The sequence below is a fragment of the Ursus americanus genome, chromosome 9, assembly GCF_024610735.1.
Source record: "Ursus americanus isolate L20-20 chromosome 9, mUrsAme1.1.p, whole genome shotgun sequence".
NCBI classification, from domain to species: Eukaryota; Metazoa; Chordata; class Mammalia; order Carnivora; family Ursidae; genus Ursus; species Ursus americanus.
Genome location: NC_142135.1, coordinates 41,591,866 through 41,619,503, shown reverse-complemented (window position 1 = coordinate 41,619,503; position 27,638 = coordinate 41,591,866). Strand labels below are relative to the sequence as shown.

The following is a 27,638-nucleotide window of genomic DNA, read 5'->3' as shown; positions in this document are numbered from 1 at the left end:
ACTTATTAATCAAAACTGCTTTGATCTCATGCCCTTTCACACTCAAAACAAGGCCTCTGAATTGCTCACACAGGAGAAAGGAGCAATTGCAGGTTTTCATAGTTTTCACTGCTACAGGACAGAATTGAGGCATAGCATCTGGATGTACTTTTGTAACTCACCATTTGCTAAGACTCATCAATATTACATACATTTAGTATCACACTGACAAAAGCAATCTTCCTATGCTCCCCCTATATCTAAACTCCAACTCAAGTATTCCAGAGCCCACTTACCAATGCTTCACTTGTTCTTTTGTTTATAGCCATGCATCACTTTTTAGTGTACTTTATACATAATTTACCTGTTTATTATGTGAATTACTTATTATCTTTCTCTACCTCAAGAATGTAAGTTGTTTGAGGGTAGAGATCCTGTCAGTTTTTAACTGATGTATCGCAGGTGCTGAGATCAGTGCCAAGCACCTAATGGGCACTCAAGAATTTTTTAGTTAAATTAATTGTCCTTCATAGTTGTGATTGATTTAGTTCCTTATAATATTCTAGCGCATGAACATGCCACAACTCATATCTATTCTTCTATTGCAGGGCTTTGCAGCTATTTCTGGGTTTGTTTTATAATAAATGGGGCAGTCATAAGCATTCTTATGTAAGTTTCCTGGTGTAGATGTACGAGAGTTTCTCTTTGATTTATAACTAGGAGTAGAATCACAGATTTATAGAGCATGTGCACATTCTAAATGAAAATATAATACTAAATTTTTTCCCCAAGGTGTTACACTGTTTTGCATTTCTAACAACTATTTGTGAGATTCAAATGTATTGACCTTTTCAGAAAACCAAATTTTGGCTTTGTTAACTTTCTCATATTTACTTTCTATTTCATTGATTTTCTGTTTTTTCCACCAACTTCACTTTATTTTTCTATATCCTAAAGTGGAAAGTAAGATAATTGATTTAAATTGTTGTCCTTTAAAATTATAGGCATTTAAAGCTAGAAAATTACTTGTAAGGACTGCCTCAGTGATATCCCATAAATTTTGATATGTTGTGTTTTAATTAGCATTCATTTGAAAATATTTTTAAATTTCTCTTCCTGTGAGTTTTATCATTGGATTATTTATCTAGAATTGTGTTGTTTAGAGTCCCAAGTAGTTGGGGATTTTCTAAATATCTTATTTATTATTGACATTTAGTTTAGTTCCATTGTTGTTAGAGAACATACTCTGTAAGATTTCAAACTTCTGAAAATTACTGTAACTTATTTTATAGACCAGCATATGTCTTATCTCAGTGATTGTTCCCAATGTACTTGAGAAGAATGTGTATTCTGCAATTGTTTGATGTAGTGATCTATAATTCTAGAATTAATAATATGTATCCTCAAATTATTGCTAAGATTCATCAGTATTATATATTTAAGAGTGATCCCTCTATGCCCCTCCTTCACACTGTCCCTGGTTTTCTCCTCCACTCCCAGCAGCCCAGAGCTGGAGTTCACAGTTGCACATTTCATACACATTACTTTACACTTCCCATTCATACATCACACTTCAGAGATGTCAGAACCCTATGACAGTGTAATTCCATTCATCTGCCCCCACTTCATCTTTTGTATTACTTTGTATATGTTTCTTTTAAATGCATTATAAAACCTCAATTTTAAATGTATTTGCTTTTGACCTAAATGGTTAGCTTTTTTAAAGAAAACAAAGAGAATTGTCTTTTATATTTCCTCATATATTTACCATTTCTGGCGCTTTTTGTTCTTTCTACATCTCCAATAATATCAATTCCCTTTGTATTGTAGAATTAGTAGTTTTTTCTATCCTCTCCAACTTTCAAGTTTCCTTTCACACAAAATATGAGATTATAAATGATTCTGTTATTATATACATATATATGTGAGTATATTTCAAATAAAAATGAATACAAGTATACATACATACATTTTTACTTTTGAACGTTTTCTTTGGACTCAACAAATATGTCTACACATTTCAATTATTTCTTGCAACATTTATCTCAAGTTACATTTACTATCCCGCATTATCTTCAGAAATAAGGAAATTGAGGCTCAGGGAAATTAAATTTTTAACAATTACTTTAAAAAGCCATTAAATCCTCTTGTGTACTTTTATTTTCTAATTAGCATCCATCTCCCCAACCCACTACTCTAAGATTCATTCCTCTTCAATACTGTGTAGTGCTTAGCTCACTGTTGGGAAACTCCTAGGTAGATCTTCAGAAATGGTAATGAGTACATAAAAGAGTGAATCCAATTTTTAGATATAGATATAGATACTGGATCAAAAACTACAATTGGAGTGCATTTTTTCCCAACCCCTGACCCTGACTCTGGCAACCACTATTCTATTATCTATATCTATGAGCCTATTTTTTTTTGTTGTTGTTGTTTTGTTTTGGAGGCAGGGGTTGTTTGTTTATTTTGTTTTTCTTTGTTTTGTTTTTCTCTGTAGATTTCACATATAAGAGAGATAATATGGTGCTTGTCTTTCTATGACTTATTTCACTTAGCATAATGCCCTTGAGGTCCACCCATGTTGTCACAAATGGTAACATTTCATTCTTTTTTATGGTTGAGTAATATTCCACTATATATTTTATATATATGTACACATTATATATACACACACATATATGTTATATATATGCACATTATATATATATATATATATATATATATATATATATATATATACACACACACACACACCACAGTTTCTTTATCCATTCGTTAATGGGCACGTAGGTTGTTTCCATATCTTGACTCTTATAAATAATGCTACAATGAACATAGGGGTATATATATCTTTTTGAATTCGTGTTTTCATTTTCTTCAGAAAAATACCCAAAAGTGGAATTGCTAGATCATATGGTAGTTCTATTTTTAAGTTTTTGCTTTTGTTTTTTTTAAAGATTTTATTTATTTATTTGACAGAAAGAGACAGCCAGCGAGAGAGGGAACACAAGCAGGGGGCGTGGGAGAGGAAGAAGCAGGCTCCTAGCAGAAGAGCCTGATGTGGGGCTCGATCCCAGAGCACTGGGATCACGCCCTGAACCAAAGGCAGATGCTTAATGACTGCGCCACCCAGGTGCCCCCTATTTTTAAGTTTTTGAGGAACATTCCATACTGTTTTCCATAGTGGCTACGCCAATTTACATTTACCCAAAGTAATCTTAAGAAAGAGAAACAAAGCTGGAGGCAGCATGCTCCCTGAATTCAAACTATATTACAAAACTATAGTAATTAAAACAATTTTCATAAAAACAGACACATAGATCAAAAGAACAGCATAGAGATCCAGGCATAACCTCATGTATATATGACCAATTAATTTACAACAAAGGAGCCAAGAATATGCAATGGGGAAGGAAGTCTCTTCAATAAATGGTGTTAGGAATTAGTATTTTTAATAGTCCAGGTGTCTTGGTGATATTTTCTCTCAGTTTTTATCTGAAAATGTCTGTCTCCTCTCTCCTTTTTTGTAAGTTACTTAGAATTTAAGGTTGACAGTAATTTTTTCTTTGAGCACTTTAAATATGTCATTCAATTGTCCTCTTGCCACCATATTTCTTTGTGAGGTTAGCCATTATTTATCTTACTGTACCTGTTTGCAATCTGTCTTTTTCCCCCACCTCTGACTGCTTTCAAGATGCTATCCTTGTTTTTCAGTCTTGTGACTATCATGTGTCTAGGTGTGTACATGTGCTTCTCTTTGTATTTATCTTACTTTGATTTTTGCTGAACTGGGATGTAAAAGCCAAGGCTTCATATTATTTGGGAAGTTTTCAGCTATAATTTTTCAATTAACTTTTCTGGCCCATTGTAATTCTTTTTTCATTCTTATTTTTATCTTCTATTGAAGTATAGTAAATATACAATATTATATTGACCTCAGGTGTATAACATAGTGATTTGACAATTACATACATTATGCAATGCTCACCAGATTAAGTGTAGTTACCATCTCTTTCATTCTTTAAAGCCAGTTACATGAATGATAATATATCACCCAGATCACTGGGGTTCTGGTAATGTTTAAGACTTTATTTTTGTTCTTCAGATTGGATGCCCACTTCTGCTGTCTTTAATCTGCCCTTAAGCTTATTCAGTAACTTTTTCAATTAAGCTACTATAGAATTTTTAGAATTCCCCTTTAAATGTTTATCATATTTCTATTTATATTTGTTATATTTCTGCTTACTGAGATTCCTTAACTTTTCACTCGTTAAGGCTGTATTTCCCTTTAAGTCCTTGAACATGTTTATAATATTTGTTTCAAACACGTTACCTAGTAATTAAAACATCTAGACCTTCTCAAGATCAGTTTTTATTGACTGCTATTTTCTTTGCTGTTGGTCATATTTTCTTTTTCTTTGCATATCTGGTAACTTTTTATTGAATACTGAACATTGTGGGTGATACACCGTAGGGGCCCTGTAGGATGTTAAATTCCTCTGAAAAGTGCTTTGTTTTTATTTTGTTTGTTTTTTACTAACAGCAAGTTCAATTAGATCCAGTCACCTTGCATTTGTCTAGGCTTGGTTTTATACTCTGTGAAGGTGGATTAGTGGGGATTCCAAGATGATTCCCAAGACCCTTTGCATTGGCTAGCCTCAGATTCCATACTCAGTTTCCCCTCCTGTTCTTGTCCAGGCTTGGTTTTAAGCTCTGTTTGCACAGGTCCAGAGTAGTTCTTATTTTACGAAATGGCCCTTGCGCCTAAGTTGTGGTTGTTCTGCTATCTCAGTTTTATTCCTGAAGTATTTCTGAGGTCTCTTCATTCTACTTGGGCTGGAATTTTCTCTCTCAGCTCTGATCAATCTCTAATATCTTTGTTCTCCCGATCTCATAGCCACTGGTCTTTGGTAAGCTTTGCAAAGTCTCTCATTGCGTATGCCCAGCCTATTCCTTGTCCAAGGACTTGTAGGAAACCCCCAAGCAGACTTTTGGATCCTTCCTAATGTGCATCTTTCTTCTCTCCAATATCCTGCCCTGCAGATTCCAGATGTTTCAACAACCTCAAGCACTAAAATCTGCCTCTGCAGATCTGTGAAACCAATGTGCTTTGCTTGCACTTCAGCTCCTTATGCTGTGATCAGGAAATTGGCTTCAGACAGAGAGCTGTAGTGAACCTGGGGCTCATGTCAAGTATTCCCCTTCTTTAAGGAATCACAGTCAGTGATAACTCTTGCCCAATGCCTGAAAAATATTGCTTCCTATATTTTGTCCAGTTGTAAGGTAGAAGGGCTAGTCCGGCGTGAAGCAGAAGTTCACATTGATATTTGAACTTTTATTCTGTCTTAAAATTTTGTTGAACTTTTTTTAAATTGCATCATTTTATTTTTTACACAATAATTTGGTAAATAATGACTTTTTTCTTTTCAATATTTATTGGTTATTTTTCATGCTACAGTATTGAATAGAAGTGATGATGGTCAGCATTCTTACCTTCTCTGTAATCTCAAAGGGAAAGCTTTAAATATTTTTGATGTGGGGAACAAAGGGAAAAGAAAAAAATTAAATTTCCTTACAATTTATAGCCTATTGACAAATCCTTGAGACAGGCAGAGTGACCTTCCTCTAGGAACTCAACTGCCTCAATGCTAGTACTTTAGCTTAACCTTAGCCAAACCTCCAGGATCCTGTAAGTCTCCTTCAACATATTCAAATTCCTTTGGAAGCTTCCTTTATTTGTACCCCCAAGGTATATGTTAGCAATCATTCTCTAAGCGTATGTCCTGCTGATAAACATCCGAAGGGTCTCATGACTAAGGTTTTATTAGACAGTAGTAAATGACCTATTTCTAACAACAGCTAGCCCCTCGAGGTCCTGGAAACCTTGCTTCCAGAGTCCTTAGAGACTTATGCTATCCTTAACCCCCTCCCAACTAGGAAGTATGCAGTCAGCCACTCCTCACAACCCCGATGCAGCTCTTTCTGCCCACACATCCCATCCTCATGCTTTAATAAAATACCTTTTTGCACTGAAGACACCTCATAATTCTTCCTTGACCATTCTCTCTGAACCGCAACATTTTCACATCAATTTTATCATTAAGTATTTCTTAGCTATGAATTTTTTTATGGCATTCTTTATCAGCTTAAGGAAGTTCCCTTTCACTTCTTATTAAAGATTTTTCTAAAAAATCTTAGGTGGATATTGGCTTTATCAAATATATTTCTGCATGTTTGAAATGATCATAATGTTTTTCAACTTTTCCTATTGGTTTAATGAATTAAATAATTTTCAATATTGACATTAACCCCAGGGGCTTTCCCACCATCCTGCCAGGTATAGCTGAAGCCTTGGCTGTTAACCTAGGTAAACACCTGGCCATTCTCAGGGCTTCAGTGGATCACTGGGAACCAAGAGGATGGTTCATCCTTTGGCACCAGACCACATGATATGACCCCAACCAGGAGGGTAACAACACTACTTTCTGTACCTGGACCAAAGAGACAAGGAAGTGAACTAAGAGAATGGAGAGGGCCAGTCCCACCGAGTGGTCGGCCAAGCAGCCCTGAACCTTTAGCAAAACCCAACACTCCCCCTAATTTTTACTGAGTTCTAGAATGTACCAGTCAAGGTCAGCTTCATGGCTGAGAATTATGTGAGCCCACAGGACCCCATGCTCAGAAGGGCCCTATGTTTTGTTAATGCTCTACTGTCACCGTCATGAGATTCTTAGTAATTTTATCTTTGAACTTGTCTTTTGTAAAGGGAGTCTAATTGGATAACGGATGATGTGCATGAACAGAGAAAGTATACACAGTACATGTGTTTGCCACCGTTCCTTGGCATCCCATTGCATGTCGAGTTCAGGATGCCCTGTGAGCACAGAATTCTGGTGGATTATGATGTGGGGGAGTTCAGCATGACACAAAGTACAAGGTAAGTGTGTTATGAAAGTCACTAGCAATACCAATTAGACTGTTGGTTGAATGTTCACATACAAAGAAGTGAAATAAGAACAGTTGAGTTAGTTTTGTGCAGTGTTATTACTGTTTTAGCAAGAACAAAATGAATATGCGTGTATGAGCTATGACATATGAATTGTATAATTTCACTGGGTCTGCGTATCAGCAACTGACCAAGGATACCTGGTTGTATAACATGTTTTGCTCCAGGTGGTCTGCTCTTATAACCTCTTCAATTTCTGCCAATAGGAAATTATATTATTTTACATCAAGTAAAAGAAACTTAAAACAATATACTTCCATTTCTCAGGCCTTTTGTTATGGTCATGCACTTTATTTCTATATATGTTATGAGCACAACACTATGTTATTATTTTTCTTTTAATAATTTTCTTTAGAAATTTTTTAAAATATGAAAAGAGGTCTTTTATCTTTACCTACATATTTATAATTTGTAGTGTTGTTTACTCCTTTGTGTAAATGCACGTTTCCACTGGCTATTATTTTCTTTCTGCTTGAAGGACTTCCTTGAACATTTTTAATGATGCCTGTAGTGATGACTTCTTTTGTATGACTGAATAAGCCTTTATTTTGTCTTCATTTTTTTAAAGACATTGTTGCTGGGTATAGAAGTCCAGGTTGGTCGTTTTCATTTCAGTATTTCAAAGATATTACCCCACTTTCTTCTGCCTTGCATTATTTCCAACAAGAAATCTGCCATCTGCTACCATTTATATTTGTTCTTCTATAAGTAATGATTCTTTTCTCTCTGGCTGCTTTTAAGATTTTCCCTTTATCAGTCCCTTTAAGCAATTTGATTATATGTTACAATGTAGATTTCTTCATGTTTCTTATGTTTGGGGTTTGTTGAGTTTCTTGGACCTATGTGTTTTTGATTTTTGTTAATTTTGAAATTTTTTCAGTCATTTTTGCTTCAGATATTTTTTTCTATCCTCCCACTCTTCGTCTCCTTCAGGGACTCCAAACACATACACATTGGGTTGCTTGACCTGTTTATATTTTTCTATATTTTTTCTCTCTGTATATATTTCAGTTTGTATTGCTCCATTGCATTATATTCAAGTCATTAATATTTTTTGTTGTTAATGCCATCCAATGTATTTTTTTCATATCAGAATTTTTTTTATATCTAGAAGTTCAATTTGATAACTTTTTCTGTATCATTCATTCCTTTCTCTAACAGATTCTTCCTTCCCTCTGCTTTCTTTAGTATTTAGAAGATAATAACTTTCACCATTCTTATCTACTAATTTTATCATCTGTGTCTCTTCTGGTCTGTTACTATTGACTGATTTTTTTTCATCATATGAGTCATATTTTCCTATATCTTTGAATACCTGGCAAATTTTTCTATTAAATGCCATTTTGAACTTTACCTTGTTGGATGCTAAAAACTTTCGTGTTCCTAAAATATTCTTGAGCTGTTTTCTGGAATACAGTTACTTAGAAACAATTTAATCCTTTTTAGGCTTGCTTTTAAGCTTTGTTAGGCAGAAACAGAGCAGCCTGTAGTCTATTAATCTTTCCCCACTACTGACCCAAAACACTTGTGTTTATTCTAACCAATGCCCTTTAAATTATGATGTATTTCCACTTAAGCTGGTAGATTGTTAGCCCTGTAGATTGGTCCCTCTGCCTCTAGGTAGTTCTTTCTCAAACTCAAGTTGTTTCTTCACATGCACTCACTGATCAGTACTCAGCTAAAATTTGAAGAGGTAACTTTTATGTCTATGCAGAACAGTCACTGCAGTTTTCTGTGGTCTGGCATTCCTTCCTGTGAACTGTAGCTGCCTTGGCCTCGCCATATGCCCAAGTCCATCATCTCGACTGAGGGGTACCAGCAGCCTCCACCTGGGTCTCTTCTCCCTGTACTGTGGCCTAGGAACCGTCCAAGCTGTAAACGGGGGCATTCAGAGCCTTGACCTCAAATTTTTCCCTCCTCCCGGGGATCAGTGTCTTATGCTGCCTAATGTCCAGTGTTTGAAACCATTGTTTGATAGATACACTTGAATTTTTCATTTGTTTCAGGTGAAAGTTAGATCTGATCTCCATTGCTTAATTATAATGGGGAACAGAAGTTCTGAGGTATTTAATTTTATTTGAAAATTAATTACCAGAACCTTGTGGTTGTAGGAGAAAGGTACAGTCTTTCAGAGAGGATTTGTATCACCACAGTAAGCACATTAGGGCAGTAAAAATGTAGAATCATTTAAAACTTAATTGAGGGATGCCTGGGTGGCTCAGTTGGTTAAGAATCTGCCTTTGGCTCGGGTCATGATCTCAGGGTCCTGAGATAGAGCCCTGCATAGGGCTTCCCATTCAGTAGGGAGTCAGTTTCTCTGTCTCCCTCTCCCTCTGCTCCTCCTCCCTACTTGTGCTTGCTCTCTCTCTCTCTCTCAAATAAATAAAATCTTTAAAAAAAATCGTAACTGAAGCATAAGAACCTCAACTTTTGACTACAAATACACATCAAGTCTAGCTTGTGGCTACAACTTCTCGGGGATTTTTTTTTTTCTTTTCTCTGCTCAGAAATGGCAACAATAGCTCTTTGAGGATAGAGGCATGAGTATATTTAACTTTGCTTCCTTCTTACACTGAGGTTCCCAACTCAATGTTTGAGAGTTTCCTATCAGATTTCCCACCTTGGGTGGGTCCTGACTCCTAAAGGCTGTGAGAACCACTGAAGTTTCTACATTTGACAAATAGTTTCTGAGCAAAAGCAGTTTCGATATTCCTGCTACTTGCTGAAATATAGCTGTTCCAATTAACTGTTACTGCATAACACACCACCACGAATCCAGTGGTACAAAACAACAATAATTTTATTAGGATAAAAAATTCTGTGGGTTGGGAATTTGGTCAGGACTCAACCGGAAGTGCTTGTCTGTTCCGTGATTTCTGAGGTCTCAGCTGGGAAGCCTGAACTGCTAAGGAAGGACACAAATGGCTGGTAGTTGGAATTGTCTCTAAGCTCTTCTACACAAATGCCTGGTACCTGGATCAAGATGTTTTGAAAGCAGCATTGCACTTAGCTGGAGCTGTTGGCAGGAGGACCTATACATAGCCTTGTGGTGTGGTTTGGGATTCTCACAGCATATTGAGGTCACATTGTAGAAGATCTGTGGGATGGAAGTAATTATTATACTCATCTTTGGAAATGGGATTTGCCATACCTTCTCTTATATTTGTGGTTGAAAATGCTTTAATCTTATTAACTCTTTGGATATATACACATATAAGCAGTTTTCATTGTTTTTAGCTATTTTTGACATTAAGAATTAAGCAATGAAGAACTCCAGAGGTCAGTCTGGGTATTTAGGCTCAATCGTATCCCTAGATATGGCACTCTCAACTATTATATGTGTTTTAAAATCAATTTTTCAGATTCCGTGAAAGTCTTACTGGCATTTTGGTGGGCATTTCACTGATATTACTGATTTTTAGATGCCTTTTTAATATTGTGTTCTCATTCTTGAACATACATATTACTAGTCTTTTTTATAGCTTGTTAACTAAAATTTCATAATTATCTCTAGTCAGGTCATGCACATTTTTCTTTAGGTTTGTTTTCTGGAATATTATGGTTTCTGTGGTTTTATGAATGGTATTCACTACATGCTGCTATATTTTCTAATTGCTTACTACTGGTTTGTGGGAAAGCTATTGATTTTTGCATATTGAACTTGATTCAAGCCATTCCACTTGCTTCTTAGCTGCTGCCAATTGTGCTTGCTGATTATCTTGAAATTTGCGATCATGTACAAATAGTAGTAGACTATCTTAGAATTTGGCATCATATATGAATGACAGAGTTGTTTCTTCTTTTTCAATGTATATACCACTTTATTTTCATTATTCCAGTAGCTAGGACCTCTGACGTAATGTTTAAGAATAGCAACAATAGAGAGAATCTTCATCTTGGTATCAACTGTAATTTGAAATATTTTTAATATTTCCCCCTTGTGATATGGTGTTCACTTAAATATCTGGTACTTTATTAAATTAAAGATGTTCTATTCTAGACCTGTTTTGTTAAATGCTTTTATTATGAATATTTTTCCTATTAAATTTAAATGTTTATCGTTACTCATTGACATAAACAAATAACATTTTATTATTATTACATTAATAGATATTCTAATATGGGAATATATTTTATCCTGAAGAAACACTACCTAATCATGCCTTTTTTAAAAATGCTGCTTAATTTGACTTGTTAATATTTTATATGGTTTTATATCTTTTATAATTATAAATGGCATATTGTGGGATGTGTGTGTTTGTGTGGCATTTGCTGGCATTGCTCACTTTTGGTAACTATTGGGTATACTAGGTTAATAATGTAAGTTAGGTAGCTGTACCTTATTTTCTTTGCTCTGGAAATCTTTGCAGAAGATGAGAGATGTTTTATTTTTTAGGTGTTGCCAGAACTCACTATCTGGGCTAAAATTATCTGGGCTCGCTACTGCTTCAATTTCTTGTAAGGTTAAAGGTTTAATTCAATTGTTCTAATTCCTCTTTAACACACTTGGAAATTCACATTCTCCTACAAGCATATACAATTTTCATAGTTTTAAAATTTATGGCATAAAATTTTATACATTCTCTTACAATAAACTTTATTCAGTAACTTTGTCCATTTGAGTTCCTAATGGGTTTCTCCCTTTTTTTATGACCATACTTCCCAGTTATTTTTTATATTTATCTCTCCAAAAGTCTTGCTTTTGATTTCTGTTGATCAACTTTAGAATTTTTTTATTTATTTTATTAATAGATGCTTTAATTTTACTGACTTCTTTTTTTAAGTTTATGTTATTTTTGTTCTATATTTATTACTTATCTTTAGTCTTTATTGTTTCCTAATAATACATTTAGGTTCATAAATCTTTCTCTGAGTTCTGACATAGACACAAGTATACATTTTGATAAATAGTGGTTTTATTCTTTAAAAATAGTTTATGTTTTTCTTAACAAAGAAGTATTTAAAAGCATTTTCTTTAATTGATAGGTTTATAGATTTGGAGGGGGCTTGGAAGAGAGCTTTTTTTGTGTGTTAATTTCTTATTTTGCATCTTCAATGAATATGGCCTCTGTGATATCAGTGTTTGATAGCTTTTTTGAGATTTGTTTTGTGGCTTAGTATATAGTGGTTTTTTTTCTTTTTTATCCCACTTGTGTTTAAATCCTCCATTGAATACAAACTTCTGTAAAATTCTATGTATATCTACTAAATTGAGTTTGTTAATTGTGTTATACAAATATTTTATATCCTTTTTCTTTGTCATGAATCTAGAACTAACACATATTACACCTTGCTTAAACCCTTAATTTCTTCTTCTTCTTCTTTTTTTTTTTTTTTTTTTTTGTTGTTGCAAGTTTTTATTTAAATTCAAGTTAGTTAGAGGTACCTGGGTGGCCCGGTTGGTTAAGCGCCTCTTGGTTTCAGCTTAGGTCATGATATCAGGGTTGTGAGATTGGGCTCCACACTCAGCAGGGAGACTGCTTAAAGATTCTGTCCCTCTGCCTCTCCCCCTGCTCACATCTGCATGCACTCTCTCTCAAATAAATAAATAAATCTTTAAACAAATTTTAAAAATAAATTCTAGTTAACATGTAGTGTAATGGTTTCAGGAATAGAATTTAGTGATTCATCAGTTGCATGTAATACCCAGTGCTCATCACAACAAGGGCGCTCCTTAATGCCCATCACCCATCTAGCCCATTCCCTACCCACCTCCCCTCCAGCAACCCTCAGTTTGTTCTCTGTAGTTACGAGTCTCTTATGCTTTGCCTCCCTCTCTCTTTTCCCCCCTTCCCCTATGTTCATCTTTTTTGTTTCTTAAATTACACATATGAGTGAAATCATATGGTATTTGTCTTTAACTGACTTGTTTCACTTAGCATAGTGCATGCATTCTAGCTCCATCAACATCATTTCAAATAGCAAGATTTCATTCTTTTTGGTGGCTGAGTAGTCTTCCATTATATATGTATATATATGTAACCCTAACCTTAACCCTAACCTGTATATACCACATCTTCTTTATCCACTCATCAGTCGATGGACACTTGGACTCTTTCCACAGTTTGGCTATTGTTGATAATGGCACTATAAACATCAGGGTGCATGTACCCCTTTGAATCAGTATTTTTGTATCCTTTGGATAAATACCTAGTAGTACAATTGCTGGATTGTAGGATTGTTGTATTTTTAACTTTTGAGGAACCTCCGTACTCTTTCCTTACTTATTTTTGTATCCCTGATTCAACAAATCAAAAGTTTCTAAAGGTAGGTATTAAAGTTTCTGACTGTGATTGTGGATTCATTAAATTTTTTGTGTATTGATCAGTTTTACCTCATGTATTTTTCAACTATGCTGATTGGTACATAAAGAACTTTTACTGCTCTATACTGCTAAAATTCCTATGTTATATTTCATTAGTATGCCATATCACTTCCCCTCTTTAATGCTGCTTACCTTAAATTCTATTTGGTCTAATGTTAATATCACTATTTATTTTTTTCTTAACGAGTTTCTGGTTTATTTGTTTTTCATTTCTTCCTTTACTTCCTAGCATAATGTGTCCTTTTGCTTCAGGTGAGCTTTCTCCTACTGAATGCAATATGCTTGGGATCTTTTAAATTTCCTCATAGTTTCTAGACCAAAAAGGGATATACTTCTTGTTTTCCAGTGCAATCATGGATATTTAAAAAATGTTTTTACTATGAACTCCAAGAAATTGGAACAGAAAGACAGTACAGCACTTACCGTAGTGTGTCATTTTGATTATGGTATATTGATAGTATTTTAGACTCTGTAACTTATCATATCTCAAGGGCATGATTTCTCCTTATGAAAATAATACCTTTCATTTTATATTACAGAACATACAATAAAGGCCCATTTTAATAATATCCAGAAATAAGTAAATAAGATTTTCTATTTTTGTAAGAATCTTAGAAAAATCAATAAATGGAGACAAAATAGAAATATTTAATATTAACAATAGGTAGTAAAAAGACATTATTAATTTTGGAAATTTGGTTTCTCTTTGGTAATTTTTTATTTGAAATCTGCTAAATTAATAGTTGCATCATTTGCAATATTACCTTACTTGGGTATTTTTCTATGGAAAACAATTTTGAGATTCAATTAGGCTTAAAAATGGAAAAGCTAGACAGTTGGTCCACTTTAATTTTAGGAATGTATATTTTCTGAATTTCAATGGAAATCATGTTTTTATATATAATATATTTGTTGTAGAATGTTAAACTATAATTGTACTCTGCAAACTCAATAAAGTGTTTTGTCAGCCAGCCGAATACATGAATACTGGACAAGAAAAAATTCCTTCAGCAATCTGACACTCACTGAATTAACCATATGTTGTTCAGTTGTGGGAATTGTCCAGGATGAGGAAGAGATCATGATTGACTGCTTTCAATGCAATTTTATCGTGCTAGAACATCCACCAGAACTGATGCAAAAATCTGAGAGAAATAATTTTTCTAGTTCTAAATGACTGGGTCAATTAAGGATGCACTGGTCTTTTAAGTGTTCCAGTAGACTCAGATGCCCCAAATATCAATGGGAGCTATTATATTCTCTTTTCCATTCAGCCAACTGTCCTCTCTTATGCTTCCTGAAGGGGGTCACATTATAAGCCCAGAAGTCAGATAAAGTTATGATGTGATATTCAGGCTTTTCTTCCTCTTTGGTGGGGGGTGATAGTGCCTAAAGGAAGTATTAAGAGAAAGATGGACCTTGCTGCAATCCATTTTGAGGAGCTTTGGGGCCTTTCAGAATTAAATTTAAATGCTAGGTCTATTCAATATATATGCAACAGATTGGGCAAATTACTTAATGTCTCTGTGCCTTAGAGTTCTCATCCATAAAATTAAGATGATAATATCCAGTTCACAGTGCTGCTATAAAAATTATACAAGATGATGTTTGAAAAGTTACAGATACAGTGAAACCCATGGTATGAATTATATGGTTTTTAAATTTAAATTTACTCTAAATTACTTTTATTTACTCTATAAGTGCTGCACTAAAGAGAGGAGCAGGGTTGCTGTCTATGTGCTAAGACACTACTTACTAGTCTCTTCAGATTGTTCTTTTGGAAGTAATACCACAGCAGACACAAAGCAGAAGCAGACAGGAGATGAGAGAGCTTCACTTCAACTCAAGTCGAAACAAAATATTCTACAACTGTTCATATGCACAGAGTAGAGTAAATGCTATAAGAAACAAGTGCCAAATTTCAGTGGTTTAACAGATTATGAAGGTCTATTTCTTGCTGACTTCACAGTTGATTCAGGAAGGCAGTGAGGCCTCTGCTCCATGAAATCACCCAGAGAATCAGGCTTCTTTCATCTACAGGTTCCCCTATTCCCAGGTCTTGAAGATCTTGGGTGAATCCATTGCACATGGCAAGCAGAATTTAAAAAACAAAAAACAGAGAAACACATAGATGCATTCTTAGGGACCACACATGGAAGCAGTATATTTCATTTCCAAATTTTTCATATTGCATTGGCCAGAACTTAGTCATACATGGTCCCACCTACTAGAAGAGGGGAGGCTTGGAGATATACTCTGTGTGCCCAGGGTGGAAAGAAGATAGAGTTTGATAAACAAATGCATTGTTTCCACCACAGATGTCATTTGGTCAGAGACTGAAATAAGGGCAGAGAGTCCACTGAATTTTTCTTTTTAATTTCCTCACCTAAGTTTTTGCATGCTCCTTTGAAGATCATATGATCTTCAAAATAAACATCCAATTTTTGCTTAAACTGAAGATCAAATCCAAGAATAGTTTACGATTTGCTAATCAGCTCAGCTGAGCAGATCTTAGTTCAGTGCTGGATTCTTATGCCTAGCTCTTTATACACCTGAAGTGACTCAACCTCTCCAAGTTTCATTCACCTGAAAAATGTCTATCTAAATCACAAAAATGGAAAGCTAAATTGAAATAATACATGAAAATGTATTTATAAATTAGGAAGCATGAGGCATTATTTTTACTAATGAAAAGATGGCTGGAAAATTACTGTAGTGAGGACGTGGCATTCCATTTCCACTCTGCCCTGTCTTCATCAAGTCCATTAGCATCCCTGTGCAAATCGTGTTATTTCAATGTCAGATGTATATTTGAATTTCACATGTATTTAGTTAACACTTTCTTATACTGAGAAGGTTCTAATGAGCTATGAGGTAAAAAATAATGAAGTCATCACAGGAGGATCTTACCATTACATAATGAGCCAAGGATTTTAAAGACAAAGATTCAAATGAGGAAAAGGGAGAAGGGAGTTTTTAAAGGTCACATTAAGCAGGGGTCTGAAAAGAGGAGAATTCAGTTGATTGTTAACATTATCTTAAATATCAGAATAAGAAAGAAAGCTAAGTATAGGGTCTTAAGCTAATTCTTCATTAAAGAATTGAAAAGAGGAAGTTAATTCTTTAGTTCCCCTTTTATTCTGTTACAGACATTAGCCTACCTTTCAAACATACTTCCTATGCAATGAATCATTACTTATTTAACATTTACAACTTTGTCCTTAATCACTTAAATGGAAACTTAAGATCGAATAGTTTTTTCATGCAAACTGAAAGATGATGTTCCAGTTCAATGAAGTCCCAAGTTATTATTTTTAGGTACACTGAAAAATGTTTTTTTTTCTCTCACCTCTCTTACCTTCCATTTTGGCTTTCCCTGTCTTTTCCCTACATTTTCTTCATTATTTTTCCAAATGTTTTCTTGAATATGTATTTAGTCTATGAAATCTGGAAACCACAGCAAGGATATTCAACTACTATGCATAAATGCTGTACTTGTTACCTCTAACTGAGCTAAATTCCACGTAGAATAAATTAGTTCTTCTGCTAATTATCATGACATATTCTTCTCCACCTGTCATATGTCCAAAGGTTAGTAAATTCATTGTCTTAATTTTTTTCCTAGACTCAAGTCAGATACTACTATATATTTATTTCATTTTAGTTTTCTTTTTTTGAAGCTAACTGACACTATGATAGATTTGGAATGACTACTGTTGTTTTCCAAACTTGTATACTACTATTTCTTAAATATATAGCTTTTTTTTTTACTTAAACGTGAGTTGAAATATGAATGTGTCTGTATGAGCAAAAGGGAGAGAAAGAGCACATATCTGTATAATAAATGCTCATTGCAAGTTTTGCTAGTGACCATAAAATTTTCCCCATTCCTCATGACCACTCAATGGTTTCTAGACTCGATCTCCTATTTATTCTTCCACTTTTCTTTTTTATTTCCTGACAACTCTCAGATGAACTCTTAGTAGATGAAATTCATGAACCTATTTATTCCTGGTAGAAAAAAAACTGGAAATAGCTTAATGTAGAGACATTAGAGAAGATTTGGCTTCACTATATTTTCAGTTGCCATTTGCTATGGGAAACCAAAGGCTAACATTTAATCTCATGTACTTAACTGTTTGTCCATGTCTGACATACCCTAAAGTTCTTCAAGTTTTCCCCAGGCCTTGTTGTCATAAAGAGTCTGACAAACTTGACGAAAAACATGTTAGTTAACTGAGGAAAATGTAAGTAAAATGACTTTTTGTGGTGGTTATTGTTGACGCAAACTGAACAAACCTTTCAGCTGAAAGTAAAAAAGAGAGCTTTATTCAATCCCAGCTTGGGACAGCTGCCTGGGAGACACGCTCTTCACAGGGAAGAAAGTGTTTCGGACAAGGAACAGTTTCTACAGGGTTATATACTTTTTTACATCTTGTAAAAGCTCAGAAGGGTTACAGATTAGCATATAGGCAGAAATCACACGTTTTATCGTAAAGGAATTCAGTGAGTAGGAGCATTGATCTGAAGGACAAGATGGGTTTCCTTTAGGCTACTCCTTCACAAAGCAGGTGGACATACACTGCATGATGGAGGGCCATATGTCAGGCTTTGATTTGATCAAAGTTTATATACAGTCATGTTGACTTAGAAAGAAATCTAAAATGACTTCTTTTGTATATCAGGCCTTGAGAGAGTTTTCTCCATCATTACTGTTGTTACAAAACTATTACACATTCCATGCCCAGGATCTAGTCAATAAGAGGCCACATAAGGTAGCCATTAGCATAATCCAGGTTCTAACCCCTCATATTTACAGGCTAGGAGCCTTGATTTGTCAGTTTACCAAAATTAATGACAATCCAATATTGTCTACAGTGACTAATAATTACAATAGTAATATAATTGTTAAGAGCACCAGATGCTTCTCTCTGTTTGACTAGTGAATTTTCTCCCTATATCTGAGTTATGTGGAAGTCATATTACTGAAAAGGTATTTGTGGTCTTACACCTAGCAAACTAGTTCTAGTTAAGTGATTTGAATGTACAATGATGTACAAAGACGTTGGCGTTCGAAGCCGAAGGCCAAGAAAGAATTCTTGAGACGTCTTTGGTGCAAAAAGGTGGTTTTATTAAAGCACGGACACAGGACCCATGGACTGAAAGAGCTGCACTGGGGTCATGAGGAGTGGCCCATCATACACTTTCTTTTTTTTTTTTTTTTTTTTTTTGTAGGTACTGCTTCATTTTCCATTATATACTTTCAATTTGGGAGGGGGTTAGGGATAGTGTAGGCCTCCCAGATATTGTGGAAGCCAGGTTTCCAGGACCTTGAGGGAGCTAGCTATTGCTAGGAAAAGGTCATTTATTACTGTCTAATAATACCTTAGTCATGAGACCCTTCAGATATATATCAGTGGGTCATATGCTTGTGGGATGATTACCAACATGTATTTTGGAAGGTGGGTAGAGATAAAGGAAGTTTCCAAAGGAATTTTTATATGTTAAAGTAGACTTACAGGATCCTGGAAGTCAGGCTAAGATTGCCTTTCGCCCTTAACAAAGTATTAACATCGAGGCAGTTGAGTCCCTAGAGGAATGTCACTCTGCCTATTTCAAGGACTTGTCAATGGGCCGTAGGTAGTAAGGAAATTTAATAATTTTCCTTCCAACTCTATTTCCCACATCATTCCCCGCTGAACAATTTTTACCCTTAAATCGTTAAGGTTGCTGACGGTGGAAGGGCTCATCTTCTGTAACTTCTTCTTGCTGAATAGGGGCATAGAGATATCCCTACCTATGGGTCAATATTTGTCAGTTGGGGGCTTATATATGTATGAGTTACATAAAGCAGAGGCAACTGAGTCCAAGGGAGACTGCATGTTGTGGACTCCTCAAGTGGATAGGATCCTCTGTCGGCTTGAAGTTATGGCAGTGAGGAGTCTTGGCAGCAAGTGGACAGAGGGGGGAGAAAACGCAAAACATGATTCAAATAACAGAAAGAAACAGAAGCCCAAATAAACAAACTGAGGGCCTCAGAGGGGAGAGGGGTGGGGGAATGGGATAGGCTGGTGATGGGTAGTAAGGAGGGCACGTATTGCATGGTGCACTGGGTGTTATACACAACTAATGAATCATCGAGCCTTACATCGGAAACCGGGGATGTACTGTATGGTGACTAACATAATATAATAAAAAATCATTAAAAAAAAAAAAGAGTCCTATGATAGTTGACAAAATTTCTCTTCCAGGAGTTTAACCAATCATTAAAGGAAAGAGAGGGATATTTTAAAGTGCCAATTTGAGTTAGAAATCCAGAAATACTTTTGTGGTAATCTGGAATGTATACACAGCATTTTGTTTTTATGATAACACAAATTTCACCTTGTGCAGCCGTTAAAACATCAAATGCCATTCTGTTTTGTAAAACTGCTTTACACATTTGTGTTACTTCAGTATTTAGCAGAGAAATGCTATTTTAACTGTCATTTAGGGTTTTGACCATGTACTTATTAAGAGCTTCCATGTGCCAAGCAACATCGTCCAGTCCCAAAAAGGGAATAACAATGGATGTTAGGTGGTCATACCAATGAGACACAGAATGTATCAACCACCATTTTAAATTTGGAAAGTTGGCTGGGTTGGTATTGGTTTTAAAAATGCATCCATGCAGGGACGCCTGTATGGCTCAGTTGGTTAGGCATCTGCCTTCAGCTCAGATCATGATCCCAAGGTCCTGGGATCGAGTCCTGCATTGGGCTCCTTGCTCAGTGGGGAGCCTGCTTATCCCTCTGCCTGTTGCTTTCCCTGCTTGTGCTTTCTCTCTTTCTCTGACAAATAAATAAATGAAATCTTAGACTTGATTGGAGTTAAGACTGGTAAAAGACTTAATATTTATTTACTTTGTGCAGCCTCCCTGGCTGCACAGTCCACTGAATAGTTTCCTTTAGATTCTAAGATCATATCCTTTGATGTCCTTTGAGGTGAATTACAGCTACCTCCTTAGGTAGGTGTATAGCCTCAAGAAGAGTCATAATTGCAGGCCCATATTTGATTGGAGAGTTATGGCTTGATAATAATTCCCTTTCCTTCCAAATTGCTCCATGGGCATGTAATACTAGGAAGGCATATTTGGAGTCTGTATAAATATTGATTTTTAAGGCCTAGGCAATTGCACAGCACCAGTGAGCACTATAGTGTACCCAGCTTTTCTTATTACCTTTTCTGTGAAACTATTGCCATCAGTAAACCAACTGTCATCTGCATTTTCAATAGGGGAAAATCTGGTCAACTAGAAAAAACAAGATCAATAACCTCTGAATAGTTCTACTCTATATAAGTATGATGGTCAAGTCCAAGCATAAGCATAGCTGGGCTTAAAGTTTGATGGGTTTTAAGTATTATTTCAGGCATATCTAAAAGCATAGCCTGGTATTTAGTAAGGCCACCTCCCATCATCCATTCGTGACCTTTGGTCTCTAAGACATTCTGGACCTGACGTGAAGTCATTACAGTCAGGGACTGTCATAGTGAGCTTTGTGATTTTTATTTTTATCTCATACTTATTTATATTTTCTAAAATTATTATATCCCAAAAGGTGAATTCATATTCTTTTTATGTCCTTTTTATTATCACAAAAGGAAAGAGGGAGGTAGGAAAGTATGTATGTTTGTATATATACATGGTGTTTAAATTCCATGCCCCCTTTCTGGTATTTAAATAAAAAAGGGCACTAGATTCATTAGGTCTATTTTATGTTTTACTTTCATACTAAAAAAACACGAAGTCAATTTTATTTTCAATTTCAACTAATTATTATAAATTAGTTCAGTGATTTAACTTATCTAAAATTATTCTGTTTTAGATTGACTCTGTTCTACTTAATCCGCAGCATTTACTCGGGTAACATTTACACTTAATAATTTGGTCAACTCAAACATCATCTGTTCCCAGAAGCTTCCCACAATCCATTTGGCCCATGCATCAGTTCCTCGTATTCTCATTATACCAAAAGATACTTCTCTCTGAACACTTAACAAATTTTATTGACTATAACTTTCTCAAAATTAGGGCTTATGTCTTATTCAGTTTCTTATACCTTGGAATATTATATGAGGAATACACGTTGAAGTAAATATTATAAAAATGTTTACCCCTTTTTCCCCAGTCTGTAATTTTAGTTCCATTCCAACCAAAATACAGCAGTGATCTATTCACTTTTGGCAGTAGACATGCAAAAACTATTCTTAATTTTATTTAGAAAAGTGATGAACAATAAAAATTAAGAAAATTAGTACATCACAAATGCAAAAATATAAGGACAAATCGGTGAAAGAGAACAGACAATCCATAAATAAACTCTTTAGTGATTTAATTTAATATGCGATAAAGATAATATATTTCAAGAATGTAAGGATTAGTCTATAAAGTGTTTCTATTTTAAAATAACCAGTTTAGAGCTATTTCACCCCAAAAATTCCATGTGTATCAAAGTTAAAGCTTAGAAGATATTACAGCTATCTAGAATAAAATACAGCACAATATCTGGATAATCAGAACCATTTAAACATAAAAGTGAAGGAACCATCAGGGAATATACATTTGACTACATAAAAGTATTTTTTTTTAAAAAAAACCTCTTGTTTGTTTAAAAAAATCAGAGATTTAAAAGACAACAAATAATGGGAAGATTGCCATAAGTGTTAATGATTTTAATAAAGCATTTGTAATAACTGATTTTTAAAAATACTAATATCTCAATTACTAAGGTCATGAAAAAGCAATACATAAAACATAGATTAAAAATAGAATAGTGCTATGACAATATTTCATATTGGCCAGAATATGGTATAATTGAAACGTAATGCTGGGAATCCCAAAGAAACTATATATTATGTTCTTTGCATTGCTTATTAAAATAATAAAATGAAGAAATTTTGTCAAATGTTGAGAATTTCTTTTTTATTTGTCAATTGATAAGAAAATTAAATTAACCAGAACATCTGCTTCTCTAAGAAGTTCAGTCAATTATGGTATGAAGATTGATGCTATTTTTACTGATGCTCCTGTTTTATTTCCTGTGAATTCTCTGTGCTTTCTCTGTAATTTTTTGGTCAGATTTGCCAAAAAAAATGTTTATATTATTGGTTTTTAAATTTAAAAAGACATAAAAATCAAGTTTTATTTATTGTACCAGGTAGGATGTGTTGATCTCAAGTGACGAAAACTGCCTTTGATTAACTCAAACCAAAGAAAATTAAACTTAGTACTGGATTATAGAATTGAGAAACGTGAATTAAAGGAGCTCCAGGGATTTTAGAAGCAAGGTCCCATGATAATTTTTTAGGTTACTATTAAAAGAGTGACTCAACTCTAGTTTTATATACTACTGTGGAGATTTGAATATCCCTTCAGATTTAAATTTCTGGAATAAAAAACTCAACTCCTATCAAATAGCTCTTTAGTTCTAGTAGCTTTTTAAATTTTTATTTTGAGTCCCTGGGTTTTCTTGATATATGCGGTCATCACAACAATTTTGTCTTTTATAACACAATTTTCTTATTTTATTGCACTAGTTATTACCTCAAAAATAAGGTGGAATAAATTACTTATTTCTTAATTTATTTGATTATACTTACTTAATTTTTTTGCCAGCCACTGTTTGAGGCTTTAGAGGATATAGCAGAGAATAAAACAGACAAAAACTCTGTACTCCTAGAATTTACATTCTGGAGGTCAATGTGACATAGACAATAATGCAAGAAAATAAGTAAAATATGCACGGCATTACACAGTTTTAAGTGTTGATGATAAAAATAAAACATAGAGGATCATAGATAATGTTGTTGGTGGGCTGAAAATAATGGTAACAGGAAGAATCCCTATCTTGTTCCTAATTTTAGAATACAGACTTTCACTATTTAGAATGAGTGTTATTTGTTGCTGTGAAATCATCCTTTTTTATATTTAGTTAGTTTTTTTATGTCAGTTTTTTTAAATTAAGAATGGCAACTAAGTTTGATAAAATTATTTTAAGCATTCACTTTTACATTCATAAAGATTTCCTTTAATTCTTTAATGAGATTAATTATATTCATGGATATGAGCTCATTCTATCCTTCCTAGAATAAATAATATTTTCAAATAATGATTATTTTTTAAATGCTAGATTCAATTTGCTACTATTATAATTAAAATAATATAGCTTTATTTATAAGAAAAATTGGTCTACAATTTTGTTTTGTCTTATCATAATCAAATTTAAGAATTATTTCAATGAGGGGCACCTGGGTGGCACAGCGGTTAAGTATCTGCCTTCGGCTCAGGGCGTGATCCCGGAGTTCTGGGATCGAGCCCCACATCAGGCTCTTCCGCTAGGAGCCTGCTTCTTCCTCTCCCACTCCCCCTGCTTGTGTTCCCTCTCTCACTGGCTGTCTCTCTCTCTGTCGAATAAATAAATAAAATCTTAAAGAAAAAAAAAAGAATTATTTCAATGAGGAGTTTTCCGTCTTTTTTTTCTAGTGCTTGAATCATTTAAATAGCATTAGGATTATATCTTCTTCAATATAAGAATAGCTAACATTTATATGAAGCGTACTATATTGCAGACTGTTCTAAGCACTTTATGTGTATTAACTTAGTTAATCATAACAGTGACTCAGTGAGGTAGACATTATTATTCACATTTTGCAGATGAAAAAAACTAAATGCAGACAGGTTTATATAGTATATCTAAGTTCATGACAGTGTGATGCCTTTTTTAAAATTATTGATATTAAATACACTTTTCAATTTATTTCATGACCATTGATCTACTCATACTTTGTACCTCTCGGTAGATTTTATTAACTTAAATTTTGCTAGAAAAATATCCATTTCCTCTGATTTTTCAAATTTGTTGCCTGAAGTTACCATTTTTCTTCTTACAAATCTTTTATTGTTTATGATCTCTAATTATGTTTCTAATCATATTCAAATCATGTTTTTTTTGCTCTCATAACTTTGTCTTTAATAAGGCTCATTAAGGGATTTAACTCTTTTATTAGTCTTCCCAAATAACTTCTTTTCTACTTCTTAAAATTTTATTAATCTCAACCTATATTTTTCTAGTTCCATTTTCCTACTGTTTTTCAAATTTTTAAAATTTACTAAGATGAGTGTTGTGTTCCTTTATTTTTCTTTTTTTATTAATATTAAAGAGTGTTTATAGCAATAAGGCTTTTTTCCCCCATTTTTTCACTTGCAACCTGTTTAAGTCTTTGGATCCCAAATGAATCTCTTATGGACATGACTGCCTCCCTTCTGTCTATATATCCCTGGTATCTATTTGCTCACTCTTGTTTTCACCTTTTAAAAAATCCCTTTGTTTCAATTATGTTTCATAAAAAATAATCACAAAGCTGACAACTGCTTTCTTTAAGATGCATAATTCATCCCAGCCATATTCAGGGGAACAAGTTATATATTTATTTTTATTCTTTCCACTTTAATGTATTTTTACCGTTTAGTTTACTTTGTTGCTTCTTCTATTTTTTCTTATGTTTTTCTTAGACCATTTATTCCCCCTTTTTACCATTGTTAGTTTAGAAGTCCTAATATTTCTCCTTGTCCTTCACGTTCTTGACACTCGATCAAAATATACTTTTATTGTATTACATCAAATGAGATACTATGTCATATTACAGCAGTTTTTTTACTCACTGCCCCACTTTTCCAACCCCTGTCAAAATAAATCTCTTAGAGTGCTGTTAATTTTGCTGTTCCTACTGCCAAACTCCTTAGTTGGATAAATTAGAACTTTAATTCTAGAGTACTGTTGATTTCCTATTACAATAAGTTCCTTCTCATCCAAAAATCCATATTTATTATGTTGCTATTTCAGTCACAGTATTATTAATTATGTTCACTAAACTATTTTTATTGAAGGTTTATTGCTCACCATATTTTTTTCTTTCTATTTTCTTACCATTATCTGGGAGTCTGGTTTGTAATTCATTCTTTATTTGGTTTTAGTGGACTTTTTCTTAAATGTCATTTTTTTATACCCTAATCTCTTTGCTAAGTATAAAATTTTCAGATAACTCTCCTATTGTCTTAATGTATGTTATTCCAATGTTTCTTTGTTTCCAGTATTGTGGATAAGAAGTTTAATGTCAGTCTGATCTTTCTTTCTTCCTTAGTTTTAAATTCAGTTGTTCTGATGGGAAATTTCTACATTTTTCTCTTTTGGTGGAATTCAGAAATGTTATCAGGATATGTGTCTTTTTTCCCGTTTACTCTGCCTGGAGTTTGGTGAGCCCTTTCAATCTGGAGGATAAAATCATTGTTAAAAGCAAAGAATTTTTGTCTGTGTTGTTTCCTTCTATTTTCTCCTTTCACTTCAGTTTAGATCTTCTACAAGTCTTTTCCCTTTTCTCTTAACCGTTTCCATATTTTAAAAATTTTCATTCTGTTTTGAAGTAATTTTCCTCTTATCTTTCCATATCATTGATTCCCTTCTTAGTAGTAACTATTTTTTTTCTCAATTCATCTACCAATATTTTTTTAATTTGAAAACAGGAAGTTATTTATATGTTATAATTTACTTAAAATGACATTATTCTTTTGGTCGAAATTAGTGAACATTGCTATGTATACATCTTGCAATTCTAGTTCATAGGGGCATCTATTTTAAAGGTTTTTTCCTTCCTGTGAAAGTACCAGTATTTTTCTTTACCTACTCATGTCTTCATTCAACCCTAATAGCTAGGTCAGGTTTCCTGGATTATTCATGTGATAGGAAATCTAAGAGTAATAGAAGGTACATAGATTGGCATTTTGTGAGCAAATGATGTATAATTTATCACCTGTCATTTTTCTGTTAAAACACTAGAAGGAGGCTTTCTTGATCTATATTCTCTCCAGGTAAAAGTCTTAATGCTTTCCCAGTCTTGGGAGTAAGAAGTATCTTAGTCCATCTGTGTGACTTTCCTTACAGTCCTTCTGGGTTCTGGAATATCTTGAATTCCAGTGCCCCTCCCTCCACCACCAGGATAACATGTTCTACATGTTTTCTCCTCCAAATATTTTGGCAAAGGCTTTGAACAAGTACACATTGTTCCAGCTCTGTCAAGCTACTTTCCCTGTTTTCTGCATTTCAGAGATGTAGCGGATAGGAAATTGAGGATGTGGATGTCTTGGGCTTAAGTTCAGAATGCCATTTTCCCAGAATCTCTCTGAGTGAGCTTATAACAATGTAAATCAGATCATGTCACTCCCCTAATTAAAATTCTTCAATGACTTTCCATTGCACTTTAAGTTAAATCTGAATTCCGTTCCATGGTCTGCAAGGTTTGCATGATCTAGGTGCTGTCTACTTATCCACCTTCAGCATGCGCCACCTAAAAATTGTCCTTCTATTCTGTTTTCTGTTTTGCAAAAATTCTTAGAATTGCTGGCCCATTGATTGTACCCTTTTATTATTTTCTAATGTTCTTATGGCATTTTAATTTTTTTTTGTTACTTCAATAAATTTGGGAGGGTAAATTGATGTGTGTAGCCTACTGCCTTGAACCAGAAATCAAGACAGGCTCTTGGACAAAATTGTTATGGTGTCCTATAGATGCTTTAATAGTAACATGGGAGGAATCATGTTGGACATCAAGGAGCAAGGAGCTACTTGTGTATGGGTTTAATGATTGATAAGAAAAAGGTTCACAAAGGAGGTGACATGAACTTATGGACTGTTATCATCTTGACATCAAGAACTGTGATTAATTCTTCTCTGAATAATCTCAATACTGATTATTTATTAGTATAAGATGGTAGTTACTTACTAAATAGTGAAATAAGTGAGAACCTGACCCCTTCAGAAATATGAAAATATTCTACTTGTTTGTATTACCAAACTTGCAAAAGTTTGGATCTTAGATAGACTGCTTTTGTTTTGTTTTGTTTTGTTATTTTTAAGAAAGCTTAATAAGCAACCTTTGTGAATTTGCACAGATAGACCTAGAATTATGACCAGAGTGGATACTGAGACTAAATTAATTATAGCAAGTTAATTAAACTGAATTAATCTTCAAAATAAATTCATAGAAATTCTTAAATAGCAAGAGGAAGCGTGTTGGTTGAAGAAATGAAGAAATGGGAAATTCACTTCAGTAGATGTGGGGTGCACATAATCACGATGGATACAGAATGAGGCCTATGAACATTAGTATCCACTGAGAAATTCCTTATGTTAAGGACAATTAGATAATTTTAAGATGACCAATATTCAGTTACACATTTTCTCTTTCAGTGCTAGTGCTCTTTCAGTGCTAGTGTAATTTCCCTTCATTTCC

At 34.1% G+C, this 27,638-nt stretch overlaps 1 long non-coding RNA gene across 1 annotated transcript in view; it reads left to right on the top strand.

The window, feature by feature from the left end:
- The window catches only part of LOC148109458 (uncharacterized), a 145,814-nt gene that overhangs the window by 3,387 nt on the left and 114,789 nt on the right, over positions 1-27,638 (top strand). The window contains exon 2 of the long non-coding RNA XR_015725796.1: positions 6,749-6,919. This is a non-coding gene — a long non-coding RNA (uncharacterized LOC148109458). The remainder of the gene's footprint in view (positions 1-6,748; positions 6,920-27,638) is intronic.